General features: G+C 33.4%; 1 protein-coding gene across 1 annotated transcript in view; it reads left to right on the top strand.

Moving 5' to 3' along the window:
- Window positions 1–3474: 3474 nt before the first annotated feature.
- Window positions 3475–10437, top strand: part of LOC132713093 (FERM, ARHGEF and pleckstrin domain-containing protein 1-like) — a 111015-nt gene continuing 104052 nt past the window's right edge. The window contains exon 1 of the mRNA XM_060695563.1: window positions 3475–3604. The gene's annotated coding sequence lies outside the window, so the exon portion shown is untranslated. The remainder of the gene's footprint in view (window positions 3605–10437) is intronic.

The following is a 10437-nucleotide window of genomic DNA, read 5'->3' as shown; positions in this document are numbered from 1 at the left end:
ATAGTTATCACTGACCGTTATAGCGCAATAGGGTAAACTATGGGTATATAATTTCTAAATGTCCTACGTGTTGTAAGATCGAGACAGCGTATGTCCAGACATTTTTTTCTAATTTAAAACTATTTTCAACATTTTTTTTAAGTTTGTTCTCTCTGTTTTAATAGGTTTTGCACTTTTTTGTTAATACTATTTTTTTGTATATAACATTGTTAAAGAATTAATATTCAAAATTCATTTGGATTAAGATCAATAAATGTCATTTCAGTGCCGTACGTAAAATACAATACAAAACGTGACAAGTCAGTGTTTCTTAGTTGTTTCATATCTGTGTAGAAAATTCTGAAAGCGCTTGATCATTTTCATTATAATATACTTAAAGATAAAGAAAAAATAAGTCTAAAAATAAGTGACGTCTAAAAAAATGTCAAAAGAAGGGATCGAACCTCGGACCTCTCATACATAAGGTAATCACTTAACCGACTTTGCTATTGCGGATGTTACGAGAACCTACATTAAGCTAGTGGGAGTTTTCCAAAAGTTAGCTATATACTCCATATTAATTCTCGTAAAATAAACGGACAAAACCGAAGTAGGATCGAATATTTAAATGAGTGCTATAATGTATTCATAATTGACAGGTCAATAAAATCAGACTATATGTAACATTTAAAATCAATACGTGTTTTATTTATCTGTCATCTAACCTTCACATACAATGTCATAGGATTAAAAAAGACTAAAGATATTTTAAAAATGATCACTTATTTTAATTCATTATTGTTATAGATAAAAAATTATATAATTGAATTGAAAAAATAATGAAAACACATAAATCTAAAAGGACATATATGGTAGTTACGCCCTATTTAGCTAAGTTCGCTAGTTACGTCCTTTTAGAATTATTGACCGATGCATGAAAAGGTAAATATTAAAAGGGCATAAAACGGATTTAGTGAATGTTATTAAAGTGATCGGTTATTTCAATTTGAAAAATGTTTTTTAAAAAAGTCGATGATATTAGTTGTTCTAAGTGTGTCCCAAATTTTATCTTGATTGAAAAAAGACCAAAGTCTGCAGTCATTTATTTTTCAATTTCCCAAAACTTGTAAATATGCATTTACGCCCTTATAGCACTAGACCGTCGAAATCATGACAAAGTTTGACTTTGTCGTATCGTTGTATCGTTATGTCGTTATGTTTTTTTCTTGTTTTTTTTTTGTTGTTGTTGTTTTTTTTTCTTCTTTTTTTGGCATTTTCGCCAGCAAAAAGCAAATATACGACTTAGGTTATGCCAATTTGATCTCCTCTGCTCAATTTGAAGTTTACGGGAAGAGCCATTATTTTACGATTATTGTGATGCGAAAAGCACAACACATTTTACGTTGTGTATTGCTCCCTTCTTGTATCGTCCTTTCATATTTTTTTCGTGAAAATGCGAAAATTCAAAAATACAAAAAGATGACTTCATTTTTCCTTTCAGTTTCAAGGGGAAGATAATTCTTAAGTTATTTTTACAAATTTAAGCCACATATTCACTTTGAGATTTTTGCCCTAGATAACCTTTTTGTTACTGTACATTTTCTATAAAAGTATAAAAGCTATTCATACACATGGTCACTACTAAATTATGACATCATTTTACTAGATAGATAATAAAAGGGTAGATAAGCATAAACTTTACTTTTTCTAAGTTATGCAACTTTGAATATTTGGTTCACTTATATGTTAAGGTTGTGTCGGCAGATGCTATGCGATTTAGTTTCAAAGTTTTAAGAAAAGTACCATCAACATGTGATGCTTTTGTTAGCCGGATCAAATTGCTGATATGATACGGGAGTCTAAAAAGAAAATAATATGTTGTTAATTCATTGCCTTTATTCTTTCTTATTAAAACATGGCGGAGACTGCGCCAAATTACCGAAAAGAATAACTTACGCAAAGAACGCTCAACATTTTTTATAGGGGTGCCTTCATCAACCTCACACACTCCCCCCGTAAACCAAATGTCGTCCCGACATTTGCTATCAAATGAACCCTTATCACTAACAAGTAAACAGAAACAATTTACAAAATATATAACTATCATAAAATGAAGACTAGAAACCAAGTAAACAAAAAATTATAAAAATACCACAAAAATTTACTTATTTCAAACATTAGCTTTAAAATATTTTCCCAGATCTCAAATGAGACACTATTGACTAACATTCTTTTCAACGTCTAAGATCACAAGTATTTATACAAGACACTTCATTATTTATTGATTCTTATTTTAAGCGCATCCCCAGGAAAGCCAACGCCATTACACTTAACAATTTGACCACGCCAAAAACCCCATGAAATGAAAAGATGGCCAATCTGTTCAAGTCATACCCTTTTGATTATAGAAGTTTTGACCCATTGCCAACCTGTTCTCTTTAATGACGAACCCTTTGTTCCTGAGCATCATGCCTTATTTCTATAATCAATAAATGTCTTTAAGTGACTGTATATTCTTATGAAATTGCTTAGAAAAAATTTCCTAATGGTGACAACCAACACAGTGAATTAACCACTTTTTGGTAAGATGGCTGTCCCAATTTATCATATGTTAATAACCTAGGTGCCACTTGCTGCCTTACTGAACTCCGTATGACAGGTGTCGGGTTTGTTTTCATATGGTACTTCTCTGTTGATTTAAAAAATTTTTTGTGTGACTTGTCATCTGATTTGCATTCTAATAGCATCCGTTCAAAATCAGCAAAAAGAAAAGACATTTGATCTTCTTCTTCTTCTTTTAAAATTGATTCTACCATCTCTTCAGCAAAGTTTAACATCTCATCTTCATTTGTGAATTGCTTTCTTGCACTTAAGTTGTCAGTTCTATAGGATTAAGGCCAATTTTTTTTTCTCTTGAGCCGCACCACATCACGAAAACATGCCATTTTAATCCCGGACGAGCCCCCAAATGTTAGCCGGGTCAAATTGCTGATATGATACGGGAGTCTAAAAAGAAAATAATATGTTGTTAATTCATTGCCTTTATTCTTTCTAATTAAAACATGGCGGAGACTGCGCCAAATTACCGCAAAGAATAACTAACGCAAAGAACGCTCAACATTTTTTTATAGGGGTGCCTTCATCAACCTCACACTTTCATATGCAGTCACAGCAAATGTAAATACCGTGACATCGTATAACCCGTGATATCATAGGAACTGAGTATATATAAGTATGTCCCAGATTTTACCAAACGTACAACTGTCCTCACTTAGCCTTTTCTAAGTGTTCTTTTTTCTTCCTTTTTTTCCTTCTCCATGATTATGTTATTCCAAATTTTATACCATATTGTAATTCTTTCTTAAATAAAACTAATCATCTCTAAACATAAAGAAAGACTCCTCCATCTGAAAGAGCGATAGTACTGTATCAATTTAGTAGTGTACTTCCTAATAATAAATAAATTAGCGGTGTTGCATTTTCTTGTAATATTTACAAGACAAGAAACTAACGCACCGACAGATGAAAAGGCCATTTCCTGTACAAATTGAAATACAGAATTAAATGTTATTTTATCAGATATTCTGACGGAGTACTTCTCATAAAGTTCAAATATAAAATTTCTGTAAGTAGCATTATCTTAATTTTGACCAAGACTTCATTTTATATGGCCATCGTTTAAACAGATTGTTGAAAATAAACGGTAATTTGTCAGTTTGTAGACACCGACATTTCCTAAGTGATTTTGGAAATGCATTTTATTGATGCTGATACTTACAGTGGTGATAATAATATCTTATTTATTAAAGAAAAGTTTACAATAGAGTAAGTAGCTGATAACAAGCACATAAGTAGTCGCTAATTATTGTTTTTTATACTAAAAAAAATAAAAGAATACTTATAATTTGAGTTATTTCCCTTTGTCTTAAAAGAAAGAAATACCTGTTGTTTCTTCTAATTCTGGAGAACTTGTTTAGTCTTCTTATGAATCATTTGAGGTTTGATTATCTTATTTAAGTCATTGTTTGACACATTTTATGCTTCTAAAAGAGTTTGATTAGAGAGCATGGCCAGAAAGGCAAAATAAAAAAAACCTAACTTTTTAAATGCTTACCCAAGGGTAGTCCTATAAATATGACGTCGCTTTGAGATATTTTTGCTTCTAGGCAAAGGAACGTCATATCGAAATTGCTCAAAAACCCATAGCATGTTCCGCCAGAAAATCGGGCGGAACGAAAAACAATGAAGACAGCGTGTATTTACATAAGTTTTGACCTATTTATGAACAAAACTAAAAAATAAATACCTTTTGTAAAAATAATTAAACTGTCACATCCGAAAAATCATGATTAAATTCTCTCATGTATTTCAATTCTTTTTACAGCCTATAAACAAATGGCGGCCATAAAGTGTGTGAAATCTGATTGGCTTATTCAAATGCAAGCGTTTAACTGAGTCAGAACAATCTAACGGAATATTTTTTTAACGAAATAATTGCCCATGCACCGTCAGTGTATTCGAATTTATTTTTCCGTTCAAAAATTTGGAATCAATCTGTAAAGCACCTTGCTTAACCAGTATGGCTGATACAGGGCTCATCCTGGGGGGAAATTTTAGGGAGAAGTGACGTCCTCGCGAAAATTAGGGAGAAGGGAAACAACCCAATGTGTATGCATTAACATGCATGGCTATACATCCTTTAATTATAATATAAACACAATTAACATCACTTATAATATTTCTCCAGTTTATTAATTAATAGTAGATTAATTAATAGTAGTATTAATTAAAAGTAGATTAATTATTTAGTAGTAGATCAGGCAATGGCATCTAAATGTTTTTGAGCTGCATATATGAATATAAAAAATTATTTTTGATATCTATTGATCAGCTATTTATAAGCTTTCTCTAAATATGTGTTTATATATTTTCATGTACATTTGTTGATAATAATGTGTAAGAAAAGATATGATGATAAAATCAATTTCATATTTTTTACTTTACTTTCCTAAGATGAAGTCACATTGAATATTGATTAATAATATCTGTTCTGGTAACAGATATTTCTCTCAAAGTCCTGATGTGTATGTAGTTAAAGCATAATGAGGGTCCATCCGCCCTTCCGGGCACAAAATGCAGCTTGCGCTATCGAGTACGGACCCCGGACATGTCACCAGTCATGTCCTTAAAGAGTTAATTTTGAATCACAAAATGGTGATAATTTACCTCCATGCAATTTCCACGGAGTATTAGCCAAAGATATGAATTTTGAGCCGAAAAGTAGGTCACTGTACGGCGGTCAATGAGAACCTAAATGTACAGTAACTGTGACAATAGGAAAGGTGTTTTTAGCCCTGAAAAGGGTGTTGGTGCCAGCTATAGGCCTGCCTTACAAGCCGTCTATCTGTACTAGGGGCTCACGTACCCTAGTACACCATCCTCGTCGTCTCAGCCTACTTTGTAGGGCCACTCCCCTCGGCATTAGTCAGGACATCGGCAGCTGGTCCGCAGAAGTGACGAAGTAGGAGTTCCGTAGTTACCGCCCACGGTTGAAGGCAAAATTTAAGTTGTCTACCAGCCAAGTTGAAAATCTTCTGCCGATGCCCTGTGCCTTCTCAGCGACGTGCACGCTCCGAGGGGAAGTGAGAAGCTCAAAGTCCTGAATGTTGTAATGTCACATTTATATGCATATAATTATGCTTGTAAAACAATTTTCAAACATCAAAGAATATGTAAAATATGTACTGCAAACATTTGTGCACATTATATTTGATCACTAAAATTACATACATTCATTTCTTATTGAAAACTTTGACTGAGAAATTGTAGAAAATTAATTTCTAATTACCTCCCTTTATTTTCATGAAATGTTAAATTCGGTAATATCTTTATAAATAATGCTTTTTAAAATTTACAATATTGATAAATCTTAATCTGAGCGTCATATTTACGAATTTATTTTGAAACAATAAGAACACTTCTTTCCAGACAAATGTTGTTGTTATATACATATTACATGATATACGACCGATATGTAGTTATGTAGTTAAGCCGGGATGGGATGTCTTGCCCACATGCGTAAACTGTGTCAAATTTGGCATTTCTACAAAGAGAACAACAATGCCAAACACCCCAACTGTCTCGCAAGATTTTTGCGAATTGGCTTTCTTAAATTTTTCGCGTAGGTGTAACTATCAGAATCAGTAACTTTCTTACTGCTCGGTTTCGGCATTTCGCCTTGTCGCCTTGACGTGAGCGACATAACAATTTTTACAGTAAAAAATTGATGTTAACAGACTTTAAATCATTCAAAACTATGATTTAAGTTTTTAATCTGGTCGCTGATCATTAATGAAATTGATTATTTTTAATTGACTAACAGTTTTGTGATAGCCGTGAAAAAATCCATTGCAAATCGCCTTTAGTGGGTTAAAAACCCACCATCAAAGTGCATCGTGTATGTCAATTAGGGAAGATTGCACGTGTTTAGATAATTGGGGAAAAAACAATTTTAATTATCGCCTTAATCCCGTATTAAACTCGCAAAACTATCACACAATTATACCGTTTCAGGCCGATGCTTCTCATTATTTTACTGTTTTTAGAGTAGGCGGTTCTATCGCTTCGCTTACAGGTAGAAGGGTAGTATAAAGCGACGCTCTGATTGGATAATGATAATTAGCCGCAGTCGTCATATGGGCGGATACAATCTCTGCTCTTTACATCGCTAAGTTAATCTACTATTTGGGAATTAAGATTTTATCGGCGATGTTAACTTCTCTTTGATCAATCGGAAGAGCGAAATTGGAATATACACGGCGAAGTTTTCGCCTGAATCGCCCTTCCGGATGAGCCCTGTGATAGACAAAAATAGATTGATGTTTATATTTTATTTTAAATTGATAAGTACATTGTTTGAGAGTTTTTGTGTATGATTGAGCATGAAATTGAAAGAAAAGAAGATAAGCTTTTGAATAAAGCTTGAAAGGCAAGACAAAAGACATTTTTTATGATGCGATGCGTTTTTGAGCAATACCTATTAGACGTCAGGCTTGACGGACATAAACTATAACAAGCCTGTAACGTCTAATATCTTGGACTAAGCCAAGGGCAGCATGAAATACCCCAATACACTAAAATATACCCTTAATACTGCCCAAATATACAAAAATATTGCCCAAATATACACTTAAATTGTCCAAATATACTAAAAATAAATGTTTTATACAAAAAAGTGCTGCTTTTATTATTAATTACAATATACATATATTCACTAAGATAAAACCAAACAGACCCAAATATACATTTCCCTATGATATCCAGTGTTTTTTTCCTTTATATAACTACTACCTAAAATGGTACTGTTCCCAATAGAAAATTTCAAATGTTTGAACGTCCGTGGCCAAGTGGTTAAGATCGTTGACTTCAAACCACTTGCCCCTCACTGCTGTGGGTTCGAATCCCTACAGGTACTTTGGTTTCTTTCATGTGAGGAAGCTATCCAGCTAGCTTAAGGAACGTCTGTGGTTTTACTCAGGTGCCCGTTCGTGCCTGAAATACTGCATGGAAGGGCACCTGAGGTCTTCCTCCACCAGTAAAGCTGGAATGTCACGATATGACCTACACTGTGTCGATGTGACGTAAAACCCAAAAAAACCAAAATGGCTGTTCAAAATTGCCACAAGACCAAGTGATTTCTCTGAAATCATTTCAATCCAATATATTAATATAAATCACCATTCAATAGTTCTACCTGGACAGTGAAAGCTGTTAGCTATCTTTATTCATGATGACTGATCTTATTTGTAGCTGAAAAAATGCATGGAAAAAAAACCCAATTTAAGTCAAAATAACGCATTTTTCCCAATCAGTCTGGTACCGGCACCATTCCCAAAGTAGAGAAAAAAAACACTGCTATCATTGTGTTTTGAAAGAAAAAATACCCAAATACAGTGTACTCCATTAAAGCTATATTGAATTAAAAAAAAAATGATGGAATCTTGTATGAAATTTGAACAAATTTATACCCCCCCCCCCCTCCCCTCCCAAAAAAATAAATAAATGTAGACAAGTCTGACAACAAATATTATCATATCTTTATCTTAAATTTCAAGTATATTCATTATGAAGCTACTGTAGATAATCAAATGTCACAAGTTGTTTTCTTACAACATCTGAACTGCCCATTTCAACGGAATGAATGAAAGTTATAGCCGCCATGTCATACTATGTTATAGATATTAATTCATTTTCTCATTATATTCTGTATTTCATACAAACAAAAATGAATATTGCTATATTTAGGTATATATGGTCAATATTTGGGTATTTCCCAACCAAACAAGGCTCTTTGTTTCTTCAGTTTGGTCCTCAATATTGCCAGCCGAGAGCGCAAATTTCACTCAACCTCTTGTAATTACGAATTGAATTAATGAGAACTATATGCAGAGTAGAAAAATGATACCTGCACATTTGATAAATTTAGAAGCTACTTGACCAACGTAGAGTGTTCATGCAGTCATTGAATTTAAGATTTTAAATTTACTGGCCCAAATTCCGGTTTTGAATTTATTCTACTATATTTTCAACTAAATTTTCTTAAAATTTACACTGGCCCAAACTTATTTTCACGGGCCATGGGCCCACTGGGCTAGTGCTAAATTTGATGACTGTTTCTGAAAACATTTTTTGATGCCTGCCTAGTCCCATGAAAAATTCCCATTAGAATTAAAAGAGAAAGCTTAAAAAATTCTCAATTTCTTCACAACACCTCCAAAAACATAAAATGCTAACCCTAGGATAAATGACACATGCGTTAATGACAAACAAACCCAAATTCAAAAGCTAATATGATATAGGCGAAGTCTGTAAATGGCTTATTGTACATTTTATATGACATGGTTTGTCACTAAATTTATTCCATTTTCTCACAGTAAACAGGCGTAATTTCCCTAGATCGGGAAAAGTCACGCTAATTTTTCACCAAGAAAAAGACTGAGACCCCTTCCGCCCAAAAAATGGTGTTTTTGTCCTAGACAGTGCGTGTGCAAAAATAGGGATGAATTTCAAAAACAATGGGTGTGTTGACAGGAAATTTTACACTTTTTGGAATAGTCCATAATTACAGATGTAAAAGTTATCGTGAATGCTGCAGTTGCGCATCCTAGAATAGACACTGATTAGATCTGTTACCGTATTAAATGTTGGACTACAGCTTTATAGCTCTATACATTTGTTAAAGTCCATGTTGTGCAATCTCAAGGTGTTGCTCATAAACCCAGTGCAAGAAATAACAACAACATAAATGTTAATTATCCTGCCTTTCAAGCTTAAAGGCCCATTTAAACCCAGTGCAAGAAATAACAACAACATAAATGTTAATTATCCTGCCTTTCAAGCTTAAAGGCCCATTATATCTCAGAATACTGTAGTTTTTATTAGTCCCCTACCGGTTTACCGGAGGGGACTTTAGGTTTACCCTCCGTCCGTCCGTCTGTCCGTCCGTCTGTCTGTCAGTCCGTCCGTCAACAAAACTGGATCCCGGGATAACTTGAAAAGTACTGAAAATATTTTTATGAAACTTGGTATATGGATAGATGGCAGTATGGAGATTATGCACATCTTTTTCTTTTTTCTTCCTATGTTGAAAATTCTGGTTGCTATGGCAACAAATAGGCTGAAAATATGGCAAATTTTTACACATAAACTGGATCCAGTGATAAACGCAAAAAGTACTGGAAATATTTTTATGAAACTTGACATATGGGTAGATGGCAGTCTTGGGATTATGCACGTCTTTTTCTTTTCTTCCTATGTTGAAAATTCTGGTTGCTTTGGCAACAAATAGGCTGAAAATATGGCAAATTTTACACATAAACTGGATCCAGTGATAAAGCAAAAAGTACTGGAAATATTTTTATGAAACTTGACATATGGTAGATGGCAGTCTTGAGATTATGCACGTCTTTTTCTTTTCTTCCTATGTTGAAAATTCTGGTTGCTATGGCAACAAATAGGCTGAAAATATGGCAAATTTTACACATAAACTGGATCCAGTGATAAAGCAAAAGGTACTGGAAATATTTTTATGAAACTTGACATATGGGTAGATGGCAGTCTTGGGATTATGCACGTCTTTTTCTTTCTTCCTATGTTGAAAATTCTGGTTGCTATGGCAACAAATAGGCTGAAAATATGGCAAATTTTACACATAAAACTGGATCCAGTGATAAAGCAAAAAAGTACTGGAAATATTTTTATGAAACTTGACATATGGGTAGATATAGCAGTCTTGAGATTATGCATGTCTTATCCTTTCTTCCTATTTTGAAAAAATATCAGTTGCCTTGGCAACAAATAGGCTTAAAACATGGCCAAATATAACAATATTTGTGATTAGTCAAAAAGAGCTGAAAATTTTTATGAAATTGCATCTTTAATTCAAGAGTTATCTCCTCT

Source organism: Ruditapes philippinarum, unplaced genomic scaffold (genome assembly GCF_026571515.1).
Source record: "Ruditapes philippinarum isolate M1 unplaced genomic scaffold, ASM2657151v2 ctg31_1_1_1_1, whole genome shotgun sequence".
In the NCBI taxonomy this organism is placed as follows: Eukaryota; Metazoa; Mollusca; class Bivalvia; order Venerida; family Veneridae; genus Ruditapes; species Ruditapes philippinarum.
The sequence above is the reverse complement of the archived record's forward strand: the minus strand, read 5'-3'. Positions and strand labels throughout refer to the sequence as shown.